This window comes from Cherax quadricarinatus, chromosome 4 (genome assembly GCF_038502225.1).
Source record: "Cherax quadricarinatus isolate ZL_2023a chromosome 4, ASM3850222v1, whole genome shotgun sequence".
NCBI classification, from domain to species: Eukaryota; Metazoa; Arthropoda; class Malacostraca; order Decapoda; family Parastacidae; genus Cherax; species Cherax quadricarinatus.
In genome coordinates, this window is record NC_091295.1 from 64,711,242 (window position 1) to 64,724,237 (window position 12,996).

Below are 12,996 nucleotides of genomic sequence, written 5' to 3' on the forward strand. Positions count from 1 at the left end.
CCTCGGACTTTACTCTGTTGACTACTACTCTTTGTGTTCTGTTTGTGAGGAAATTATAGATCCATTTACAAACTTTTCCTGTTATTCCTTTAGCACGTATTTTTTGCGCTATTACGCCGTGGTCACACTTGTCGAAGGCTTTTGCAAAGTCTGTATTTGTTTTGTCTTCTAGTGCATCTAGGACCTTGTCGTAGTGATCCAGTAGCTGAGACAGACAGCAGCGACCTGCTCTGAACCCATGTTGCCCTGGGTTGTGTAATTGATGGGTATCTAGATGTGTGGCGATCTTGCTTTTTAGGACCCTTTCAAAGATTTTTATGATATGGGATGTTAGTGCTATCGGTCTGTAGTTCTTTGCTATTGCTTTACTGCCCCCTTTGTGGAGTGGGGCTATGTCTGTTGTTTTTAGTAACTGTGCGATGACCCTCGTGTCCATGCTCCCTCTCCATAGGATGGTAAAAGCTCGTGATAGGGGCTTCTTGCAGTTCTTGATGAACACGGAGTTCCATGAGTCTGGCCCTGGGGCAGAGTGCATGGGCATGTCATTTATCGCCTGTTCGAAGTCATTTGGCGTAAGGATAATATTAGATAGGCTTGTGTTAACCAGATTCTGTGGCTCTCTCATAAAAAATTCATTTTGATCTTCGACTCTCAGTCTGGTTAGCGGCTTGCTAAAAACTGAGTCATACTGAGACTTGAGTAGCTCACTCATTTCCTCGTTGTCATCTGTGTAGGATCCATCTTGTTTAAGTAGGCATATTTTGGGCATATTTTCAGTATTGCTTAAAATCACACTAGGGGTACTAGTTTTTATGCTAATTAAAAACATACCCTTGAAAAAGGTAAAATCAGCTCATATTACCACAACATGAGGTCCTATTTTCGTGTGAAGCCTTAATAGAGGATGTGAATGTTTTCATTAAAGCATTTCTAATCTTCAAAAATGTATTTTTTTTTTGTGGGAAATAACTGATCCAAAATATAGTTCCCAATCTGTGAAAATTTGTCTGGACTGCCTGCATGTGAGTTGTGTACCCAAGCACGCTCTGTTGACACCGAGCCCTGAGGTCGGTACCCCAGCCTCACAAGTGGCTTGTAGGACAGATTTCCAAAAATTACTGATGTTGCAAGAAATCTCACCTGCATGCACGTATAAAGGACTAACTTACTTGGTGTAGGAGAATGTATCCCGGTCTTCAACCTCCCTAAGCTTTAGCCCCTCTGGACTTCCCCTCAGAACCACATGCAACCGGGAGCCTTAATTCCTGCAATATTCAGTCGGTATTAGTGACCTGCCTGCACCTCAGAAATTCCTGTTTCCAAGGGAGGGTGTATCCCCTAGTATAACTATGCTTCTAAGGCTTCTAAGGCTGACGAAGAGACGCCGGTACGTACTGGTCATGGGCTGCCCGCCTGCACAAAGACCACAGCTCAACTCACTCGCTATTTCCCCCCAGAAACTGGCCAGAATACTGAGAAAGAAAGGGAGGTCTTGTCTTACTGTATGGGCCTGATGGAGGAGGTCATCTATGGTACTTTGAGGTGCCTCCACCAGATTTCCCCAGGTCTAGTATGTGAAGACACATGGGGGCGCTGCTGATGTTCATGGCACTTGTTAATCGGATGGTGTCTCGTCTTAGAAGAAGGCACTGCGGTCTCAAAACCCCGTGCCCCAGCATTCAAACTTGGGCTGCCAGTTCTCCCTGGCTAATATAACCTAGTGTTTGCCTACATTACCGGCCTATTACTACCAACGTCAAGGTCTTAGGTCTACATTACTATTATCTACAGTTGCCTCAATAGTCCTAATATTAGTTCACTAACAGTATAAACTACCTACCTCTTCCTTGAAGGGTAAATCTATCAATTACATGTACCTTCCAACCACCTTCACCAACCCGGGTGTATGTGTGTGTGTTTTGGGTGGGTGTAAGGGCCACCCAACCCAGCTGTTCCATATGTGACTTGTTGGGATCTTCGTACGACATATCTGTCCTGTGGAACGTCAGGACCGAATAAATTTCCACACAATCACTGGTCAGTAGTTCATCTATTTTTATGTATACACTATCAGCTGGATTCAAAAAATGCTTATAATCACTCCAGTTAAACTAATTTTTATGCTTCATAAGAATATTCACTTAAAAATATTAAAAGAGATAGTTTTAGCATGATACAAGGCTGTTTCTCTGATTTCTTCAATGTCTGAAGCCCTTTTATCACACACTTATCAAGACTCTTTATGGAAAATAAAATTACCTGGATGAACCTCATAGGATACATACCAGTAAATGGTAACAAAGATAATTATACTTTATCAATGTTATAGAGACATGTAGGAATTTTAGGACATTCTAGGTCGCAAAAAATGTTCCCTTCGATACCTATTCCACTCTTTCTATCTCCACAAGTCACCCTGGACCTATATTAATTTCAAATGAAATATATATCACCAGGAATTCTGGTAAAACATTAATATAAATATGTGGACTGTATATTAAATTTAAAAAATAATTACCTATACATTGAAGGAGAATTTATAATAATAACACTCACCAATTTATCTGGAGATTACTTGGTGTGTCATACACAAACCCCTGCCTAAAATATGAAGAAAATACTGGCCAGAATTTCAACATAAATAGACATCACTCAACTGGGGTAATTTTATCCTGTTTCCATCTAATTGCAGAGTCCAGTCCAGTCGCCTTATTTTCACGTTCTGCAGGACTGTAAATCCAACAATTTCGGCTCTTATTTGAGAGGTTTTAAACACAATATAACCTACAGAGCGACAAAAAATCTTCCGATTTTCATTAACGTTTTTTTTCCCCAGTTCAAAACAATGGCATCTCTCTCCAGTGACCCTAACCCACCGTCGCTGGTTCATTTTTCTATTTACAAATTAATTTTTATTACCTATAATATATTCCATCAATTTATATGCAAAATACACTGTATTTTCGGAAAATATACAGTATTTTCCACACTCTTCTTACCTTTCATGATATATATATATATATATATATATATATATATATATATATATATATATATATATATATATATATATATATATATATATATATATATATATATATATATGTCGTGCCGAATATGTAAAACTGGTCAACGGCAAGAACTCATTTAAAATTAAGTCCTTTCTAAAATTTTCTCTTATACGTTTAAAGATATATTTTTTTCGTTAATGTTAATGTAAAAAATTTTTAATTTTGCAACAAAAGAATCTTAGAAAACTTACCTAACCTTATTATAACAAGAACAATTTATTTTAGCCTAACCCAACTAAATATATTTTAGATTTGTTTACAATAATTTAATACTAAACAAACACAGTGAAATATATTTTTTTCGTTAGGTTCAGAATGATTTTGGCGAAATTATTGCATACACAAATTTTCGCTTGTCCTATATGGCAAGATAAGCGTTGCTATTTAAGCCAAGATCGCAAGTTCTGCCTATTCGGCACGGCATACATATATATATATATATATATATATATATATATATATATATATATATATATATATATATATATATATATATATATATATATATATATATATATATATATATATATATATATATATATATATATATATATATATATATATATATATATGTATGTCGTGCCGAATAGGCAGAACTTGCGATCTTGGCTTAAATAGCAACGCTCATATTGCCATATAGGACAAGTGAAAATTTGTGTATGCAATAATATCGCCAAAATCATTCTGAACCTATCGAAAAAAATATGTTTGATTGTATTTGTTTAGTACTAAATTATTGTAAACGTATTTAAAACATATTTAGTTGGGTTAGGCTAAAATAAATTGCGCTTGTTATAATAAGGTTAGGTAAGTTTTCTAAGATTCTTTTTGTGCAAAATTAAAAATTTTTACATTAACATTAATTTAAAAAATATATCTTTAAACGTATAAGTGAAAATTTTAGAAAGGATTTAATTTTAAATGAGTTCTTGCTAATTGACCAGTTTTACATATTCGGCACGACATATATATGTATATAGTATATATATATATATATATATATATATATATATATATATATATATATATATATATATCCATGAGGAAGAAAAACAGAATTCTTCCTCCATAAGCCATGTGTGGAATATTATATTTACCTGGATGAATCTCATTAGATACATACAAGTAAATGGTAACAAAGATAATTATTATTTATCAAAGTTGCATAGACAAGTAGGAATTTTTAGGACACCTTGGTCGCAAAAAATGCCCCCTTCGATACCTACCATCTATCTCTCCACAAGTTGCTCTAAACCTATATTAATTGCAAATGAAATGTACATCACCAGGAATTCTGGTAAAATTTAATGTTTGTGGAGTGTATATTAAAATTAATATATGATTACATATACACATTTATATAACAGAAGGAGAATTTATAATCATAACACTCACCAATTAGTCTGGAGATTACTGTGTGTCATATACAGAACCCCCTCTACCCAAATTTATGATGATAAAACTGGCCAGAATTACAAACATAATTTAGACAGCTTATCAGAGGTTCCTGGAGCTGTTTTGTACATCTGTTTAATACTCAAGTTATGCAGGAATGCACAGCCAACAATTTCGGCTTCTATTTGAGAGGTTTTAAGCCCAATATAACCCCTAGAGCAACGAAAATTAAGTACATTACATTAGAGTGCCTGTAACACAAAAAATCAATGGCGATTCTTCCCTGCTCATCAGCGCAGGCGCAGAGCTTCCCTCTCGGTTCACTTCTCCAAAAATACACTTTAGAGCAAAGTAGTGCATTAATCAGGCATACCTACATTATAAAACTATACAACACAAATTTTGGGAAATTATTTTCCGCACCATGCGTGTCGTAAGAGGTGACTAAAATGCAGGGAGCAAGGGGCTAGTAACCCATTCTCCTGTATAATTAAATTTAAAAGGAGGAAATTTCGATTTTCATTTTGGGCCACCCCACCTCGGTGGGACACAGCTGGTATGTTGAAAGAAAAGAAGATATAAATATATATATATATATATATATATATATATATATATATATATATATATATATATATATATATATATATGTGTGTGTGTGTGTGTGTGTGTGTGTGTGTGTGTGTGTGTGTGTGTGTGTGTGTGTGTGTGTGTGTGTGTGTGTGTGTGTGTGTGTGTGTGTGTGTTGTGCCGAATATGTAAAACTGGTCAATTAGCAAGAACTCATTTAAAATTAAGTCCTTTCCAAAATTTTCTCTTATACGTCTAAGGATATATTTTTTCATTAATGTTAATGTAATTTCTTTTAATTTTGCACCAAAAGAAACTTAGAAAACTTACCTAACCTTGTTATAAGAGGAGCAATTTATTTTAGCCTAACCCAACTAAATATATTTTAGATTTGTTTACAGTAATTTAATACTAAACAAACACAATGAAATATTTTTTTTTCGTTAGGTTCAGAATGATTTTGGCGAAATTATTACATACACAATTTTTCGATTGTCCTGTATGGCAAGATTTTTTTTCATTAATATTGTTGTAAAAATTTATAATTTTGCCCCAAAAGAATCTTAGAAAACTTACCTAGCCTTATAATAACAAGAACAATTTATTTTAGCCTAACCCAACTAAATATTCAAATTCAAATTCAAATTCAAAGTTTATTCTCTATAAGGATTACAATGCTGAGTTTACAGAAATTTGGTTATTGTTTGGTTTACATGTAGTAAAATTGTGATTACAGAGTGTACCACTAGAACGCTTAGCATGGCTAGGCATTTCGGGCATACTTAGTTTTATTCTTAATTGTAAAATATTACAAATTATGAGGTAAGTTGGTCTTATGGCTAAGTGACTAAATACTAGTTTATGAGTTTAGCAATGTGAATGCTTTTGTTTTGGCACAGTATATAGTTTCAGTATTGGAGTATCACAGGATTCATTATTTTAAGACTGAGATTAATATTTCTGTTTATGGTCAAATGAGTGAGCGAGTGTAAGTGTGAACCACCAGGTGGTATTCGTGTAGTTAGTTGACGGGGTGTATCAGGGAGATAAGATGTTTTCTAATGGTAGTTTTGAAGGTGATGAATGTGTCTGCAGTTCTAGAGTTCTCAGGTAAGGTATTCCAGATTTTAGGGCCTTTGACATACATTGAATTTTTGTAAAGGTTTAGTCGGACATGGGGAATGTCGTAGAGATGTTTGTGTCTGGTGTTATGCCTGTGGGTTCTGTCACAACTATCAAGAAAGCGTTTTAGGTCAAGGTTGATATTAGAGTTTACGGCCCTGTAGACATAGATTGCACAGTAGTAAGTGTGGATGTACTGAACTGGGAGTAAGTTTAGATCTTTGAAGAGTGGGGGGGTGTGCTGCCAGGGATGGGATTTAGTGATTATTCTTACTGCAGCTTTTTGTTGGGTTATTATTGGCTTTAGGTGTGTTGCTGCAGTTGATCCCCAAGCACAAATAGCATAGGTGAGGTATGGATAAATAAGTGAGTGGTATAGTGTGAGAAGGGCATTTTGCGGCACATAGTATCGTATCTTGGAGAGGATCCCAACCGTTTTGGATACTTTTTTGGCTATATGCTGGATATGGGTGCTGAAATTCAGGTTGTTGTCAAGGTATAAGCCTAGGAATTTTCCCCCATTATTTCTGGTAATTAGAGTGTTGTCAATCTTAATGTTAATTTGTGCATCTCCTGCTCTGCTACCAAACATAATATAGTAAGTTTTGGCAGTGTTAAGCGTAACTTTATTGGCTGTCATCCAAGTCGATATTTTAATCAGCTCCTCATTCACAATGGTGTTGAGGGTGGCAAGATTAGGGTGAGAGATGACATAAGTCGTGTCATCAGCAAAGAGAATTGGTTTCAGGTGTTGGGATACGTTTGGAAGGTCATTGATGTATATGAGGAAGAGCAGGGGACCAAGGACACTTCCCTGCGGAACTCCAGTATCAAGTGGCCGTGTTGCTGATGCTGTGTCTTTAATGGTGACGTACTGATACCTATTAGTAATGTAAGATTTGAAATAAGCAAGCGCATGGCCTCTTATACCGTAGTGGTCAAGTTTGTGGAGTAGGATTTGGTGGTTTACTGTGTCAAAAGCTTTTCTTAGGTCAATAAAAATTCCTAGTGGATATTCCTTATTTTCCAATGCTGTGTAAAGCAGATCTAGCATTTTTATGATTGCATCATTAGTGCTTTTATTTTTCCTGAATCCAAACTGGCAGGGGTTGAGTATGTTTTGAGCCGTTATAAATGAATACAGTCTCTTGTACACGAGTTTCTCAAAGATTTTGGATAGCAATGGTAAGTTAGATATTGGCCTATAGTTGTTTAAGTCTGTAGGGTCACCACCTTTATGTATTGGTGTAACCCTTGCCATCTTGAGTAGTTTCGGGAAGGTGCTAGTCTCTATTGACTTGTTAAAAAGTAATGAAATAGCATGCGAAAGGACATGGGCCGCTCGCTTGTACAGTAATGGTGGGACATGAGACAGATTCCCCGAGTTATTTTTAGGTGACTTTATGATCCCAATGACTTCCGTGGGCTCAGTTGGTGCAAGATAGAAGGAATTAGGGAAATTACCATCTAGGTAGTCCCCGGCATGGGCATTGGTATGTGGGATTTTACTGGCGAGATTAGATCCTATGTTTGAGAAGAAGTCGTTTATCTTGTTAGCTGTGTCAGTGGGATGTAGTGGTGTTTCATTAGGTTTAGTTAGGACAATATTCTTGGTTTTTCTCAGTTTGTGGGTCCCTAGAATCTGAGAGAGTGTTTTCCAGGTCTTTTTTATATCTCCTCTAGTGTTTGTGAATTTACTGGAGTAGTATAGTTGTTTGGCTTTTTTTATTACTTTGGTGAGAGCTGATGAATAGTGTTTAAGAGTATCTTTGTGTATTAAGCCCTGTCTATATTGCTTTTCATATTGGTGTTTCTTGTCTATGGATTTCAGAATGGTGTTGGTTAGCCATGGGCAACCAAGCCGTTTGTTTGTGATCTGTTTTGTTTTTATAGGACAATGTTTGTTGTATAGTCTAAGTAATTTGTTAAGAAAGATGTCTGTCCAGTCATCAATACCATTGGCCTTGGAGAATTCTGTAGGCCAATCAACAGTCTCTAGGTCAGCTGTGAACTTCCTTACTGAGGCCTCGTCATGGAGTCTAAATGAGACTTTGTTGTATTCAAGTGGTGGTTTACTAATGTTTGTCAGGAGGAAGGTAGGGTAGTGGTATGTAGTGCTATCTGTGATTATCCCTGATTTAAGGGGGGCTAGTATATTGGTCCATATGTAGTCTATTATGGTTGCACTTGTCTCAGTGAGCCTGGTTGGTTTAGTTATTGTTGGTATGAGAAGTGTGTTGTTCATATTGTTGATGAAATCAGTTACAGGCTGATCATCTAGTAAGCCAAGGTTGATGTTGAAGTCTCCAGCTAAGAGAAGGTGGTGCTTATTCATTTGTCTGTTTGTTATTAGTGACTTTAATTTCTCACTGAAATTTGGGATGTTTGTGTGAGGTATCCGGTAAATGGCACCGATTGTTATAGGCGTCTTAAGGTTTTTTACAGTAAAATTAGGAAAAATGTATTCCCCATATTCATCACTAAAGCAAGTGGTGCTAAGACAAGATAATTGGTTAGAGTAATAGATTGCAATACCACCCCCAACTTGGTTTGTTCTGCAGTTGTGAAATGCTGTGTATCTTGGTAGAGGGTAGATATCTATTGTGTCCTGCTTAAGCCAGGTCTCAGTAAGAATAATGCAGGAGAAGGGTGTCTTTAGTGATTCAAGGAGTGCTAGGAGGTCATCATAGTGTTTGCTTAAGGACCTGATGTTGTAGTTAAGTACTGATAGACTTTTAGCATTGTTTAGGATAGTGGTGGCTTGTGATGCTGTGTAATAAAGGCAGTTACTTTCCAATAGGTTTTGATTGGGTGTCAGATTATGGAGGTTTAGATTTGTTTACAATAATTTAATACAAAACAAACACAGTGAAATATATTTTTTTTTCGTTAGGTTCAGAATGATTTTGGAGAAATTATTGCATACACAAATTTTTACTTGTCCTATATAGAAAGATGAGCGTTGCTATTTAAGCCAAGATGGCAAGTTCTCCTATGCCAAATCAAAATCGAGAACAACGTCCAGTATTGGGCCCCTACTTAAACAAGATGGGTCCTACACAGATGACAGCAAGGAAATGAGTGAGCTACTCAAGTCCCAATATGACTCAGTTTTTAGCGAGCCGCTAACCAGACTGAGAGTCGAAGATCAAAATGAATTTTTTATGAGAGAGCCACAAAATTTGATTAACACAAGCCTATCTGATGTTATCCTGACGCCAAATGACTTCGAACAGGCGATAAATGACATGCCCATGCACTCTGCCCCAGGGCCAGACTCATGGAACTCTGTGTTCATGAAGAACTGCAAGAAGCCCCTATCACGAGCCTTTTCCATCCTATGGAGAGGGAGCATGGACACGGGGGTCGTCCCACAGTTACTAAAAACAACAGACATAGCCCCACTCCACAAAGGGGGCAGTAAAGCAACAGCAAAGAACTACAGACCAATAGCACTAACATCCCATATCATAAAAACTTTGAAAGGGTCCTAAGAAGCAAGATCACCACCCATCTAGAATCCCATCAGTTACACAACCCAGGGCAACATGGGTTTAGAACAGGTCGCTCCTGTCTGTCTCAACTATTGGATCACTACGACAAGGTCCTAAATGCACTAGAAGACAAAAAGAATGCAGATGTAATATATTCAGACTTTGCAAAAGCCTTCGACAAGTGTGACCTTGGCGTAATAGCGCACAAAATGCGTGCTAAAGGAATAACAGGAAAAGTCGGTCGATGGATCTATAATTTCCTCACTAACAGAACACAGAGAGTAGTCGTCAACAGAGTAAAGTCCGAGGCAGCTACGGTGAAAAGCTCTGTTCCACAAGGCACAGTACTCGCTCCCATCTTGTTCCTCATCCTCATATCCGACATAGACAAGGATGTCAGCCACAGCACCGTGTCTTCCTTTGCAGATGACACCCGAATCTGCGTGACAGTGTCTTCCATTGCAGACACTGCAAAGCTCCAGGCGGACATCAACCAAATCTTTCAGTGGGCTGCAGAAAACAATATGAAGTTCAACGATGAGAAATTTCAATTACTCAGATATGGTAAACATGAGGAAATTAAATCTTCATCAGAGTACAAAACAAATTCTGGCCACAAAATAGAGCGAAACACCAACGTCAAAGACCTGGGAGTGATCATGTCGGAGGATCTCACCTTCAAGGACCATAACATTGTATCAATCGCATCTGCTAGAAAAATGACAGGATGGATAATGAGAACCTTCAAAACTAGGGAGGCCAAGCCCATGATGACACTCTTCAGGTCACTTGTTCTATCTAGGCTGGAATATTGCTGCACACTAACAGCACCTTTCAAGGCAGGTGAAATTGCCGACCTAGAAAATGTACAGAGAACTTTCACGGCGCGCATAACGGAGATAAAACACCTCAATTATTGGGAGCGCTTGAGGTTCCTAAACCTGTATTCCCTGGAACGCAGGAGGGAGAGATACATGATTATATACACCGGGAAAATCCTAGAGGGACTAGTACCGAACTTGCACACGAAAATCACTCAGTACGAAAGTAAAAGACTTGGCAGACGATGCACCATCCCCCCAATGAAAAGCAGGGGTGTCACTAGCACGTTAAGAGACCATACAATAAGTGTCAGGGGCCCGAGACTGTTCAACTGCCTCCCAGCACACACAAGGGGGATTACCAACAGACCCCTGGCAGTCTTCAAGCTGGCACTGGACAAGCACCTAAAGTCAGTTCCGGATCAGCCGGGCTGTGGCTCGTACGTTGGTTTGCGTGCAGCCAGCAGCAACAGCCTGGTTGATCAGGCTCTGATCCACCAGGAGGCCTGGTCACAGACCGGGCCGCGGGGGCGTTGACCCCCGGAACTCTCTCCAGGTAAACTCCAGGTATACGTTTAAAGATATATTTTTTTCATTAATGTTAATGTAATTTTTTTAATTTTGCTCCAAAAGAATCTTAGAAAACTTACCTAACCTTATTATAACAAGAACAATTTATTTTAGCCTAACCCAACTAAATATATTTTAGTTTTGTTTACAATAATTTAATACTAAACAAACACTGTGAAATATATTTTTTTCGTTAGGTTCAGAATGATTTTGGCGAAATTATTGAATACACAAATTTTCGCTTGTCGTATATGGCAAGATGAGCGTTGCTATTTAAGCCAAGATCACAAGTTCTGCCTATTCGACACGACATATATATATATATATATATATATATATATATATATATATATATATATATATATATATATATATATATATATATATATATATATATATATGTATATATATATATATATATATATATATATATATATATATATATATATATATATATATATATATATATATATATATATATATATATATATATATAAGTAGTACCGGAGGCGGCTGTATATGGCTCGGAAGTAACACCTAGGTGTTACTTCCGGTTTCCTACAGAGCGGTCCCTCCTCTGAGCGGTTCCTTTTTCACACCTATGTGCTAATGACCTTTTTCTCACCTATGTGCTAATGACCTTAACCCTGCCCACGACCCCCGCCCACGACCCTCGCCCACGACCCCCGCCCACGACCCCCGCCCACGACCCCCGCCCACGACCCACGCCCACGCCCCGTCCACGACCCCCGCCCACGACCCCCCACCCGCGCCCCCCGCGCCCCCACCCGCGCCCCCACCCGCGCCCCCCGCGCCGACCCACCGGCCCCGTCGCGCCCTCGCACCGACCCACCCGCCGCGCCCTCGCGCCTCACGCCCCTCGCGCCCCGCCCGCGCCTTCTGCTGCGCCTTCTGCAGCGTCGGCCGGATCGCCCCCGCGCCCCGAATTTTTTTCCGATTTTTTTCAAATTTTTTTTTAATTTCATTTGCTCTCCTCGAATCAAGTTTTCTCGATAATACCAAGACTCCATCTCCTCGGATCAAATTTTTTTGAGTTTCCCCCTCCCACTTTCACCCCCATCCCAATTTTTTTCGAATTTCATTTTCTTATGATCTCCTCGGATCATGTTTTTGAGGTTCCCCCCTCCCACTTTCACCCCTATCCCAATTTTTTTTCGAATTTCATTTTCTTATGAACTCCTCGGATCAAGTTTTTGAGGTTCCCCCCCTCCTTCCACCCCCCATCCCAATTTTTTCTCGATAATACAAAGACTCCATCTCCTTGGATCGAGGTTTTCTCCTCCAATTCCTCGTATCAAGCTTTTAGATTCCCCCCTCTGGGGGTAAGCATTCAAATGAACTCCTATGGGGCATGGTGCTCTCTCTTACTACAGGTCTAAACAAGTGTGACGTCAGTATTCCTCTCATTAAGTTAAATGAACTAAAAAGTGTGTTTACTCGGCGGTCAGTGACGTCACGTGATGACCTCACACATACAGGCTGAATCTTGTCGACTTCCCCCTATGTCAATGACGTCACATTTCATATACAACGTAAGGAAATCATTTTCGCTCTTAACCCAGGATAATCCAAATAATTTCACATTTCACGATAACACTAATACACAATATTTTCATTATTTAATTTATTATACAACCATTACATTTTTTCTGGTAATACAACACGGGAATCACTCTATTCTTCTGCGTTTAGATAGTGGAATATCAGGGTGTCCATAAGCCAAGGATTCATTAGTATTCAAATGATACCTTTTATCATCAAAGGCTGACAAGCCTCTCTTGTTAATTCTTACTGTACATATTTCACCTTTTACGTTACTTATGGACTTACACGTGAATAATTCTCTATCTACATTTGATAAAACATTCTTATATCTTGCATGAGAAATAATGGCATAAAATGTGAAGGGATACCCTTGGCTCTGCTGACAGT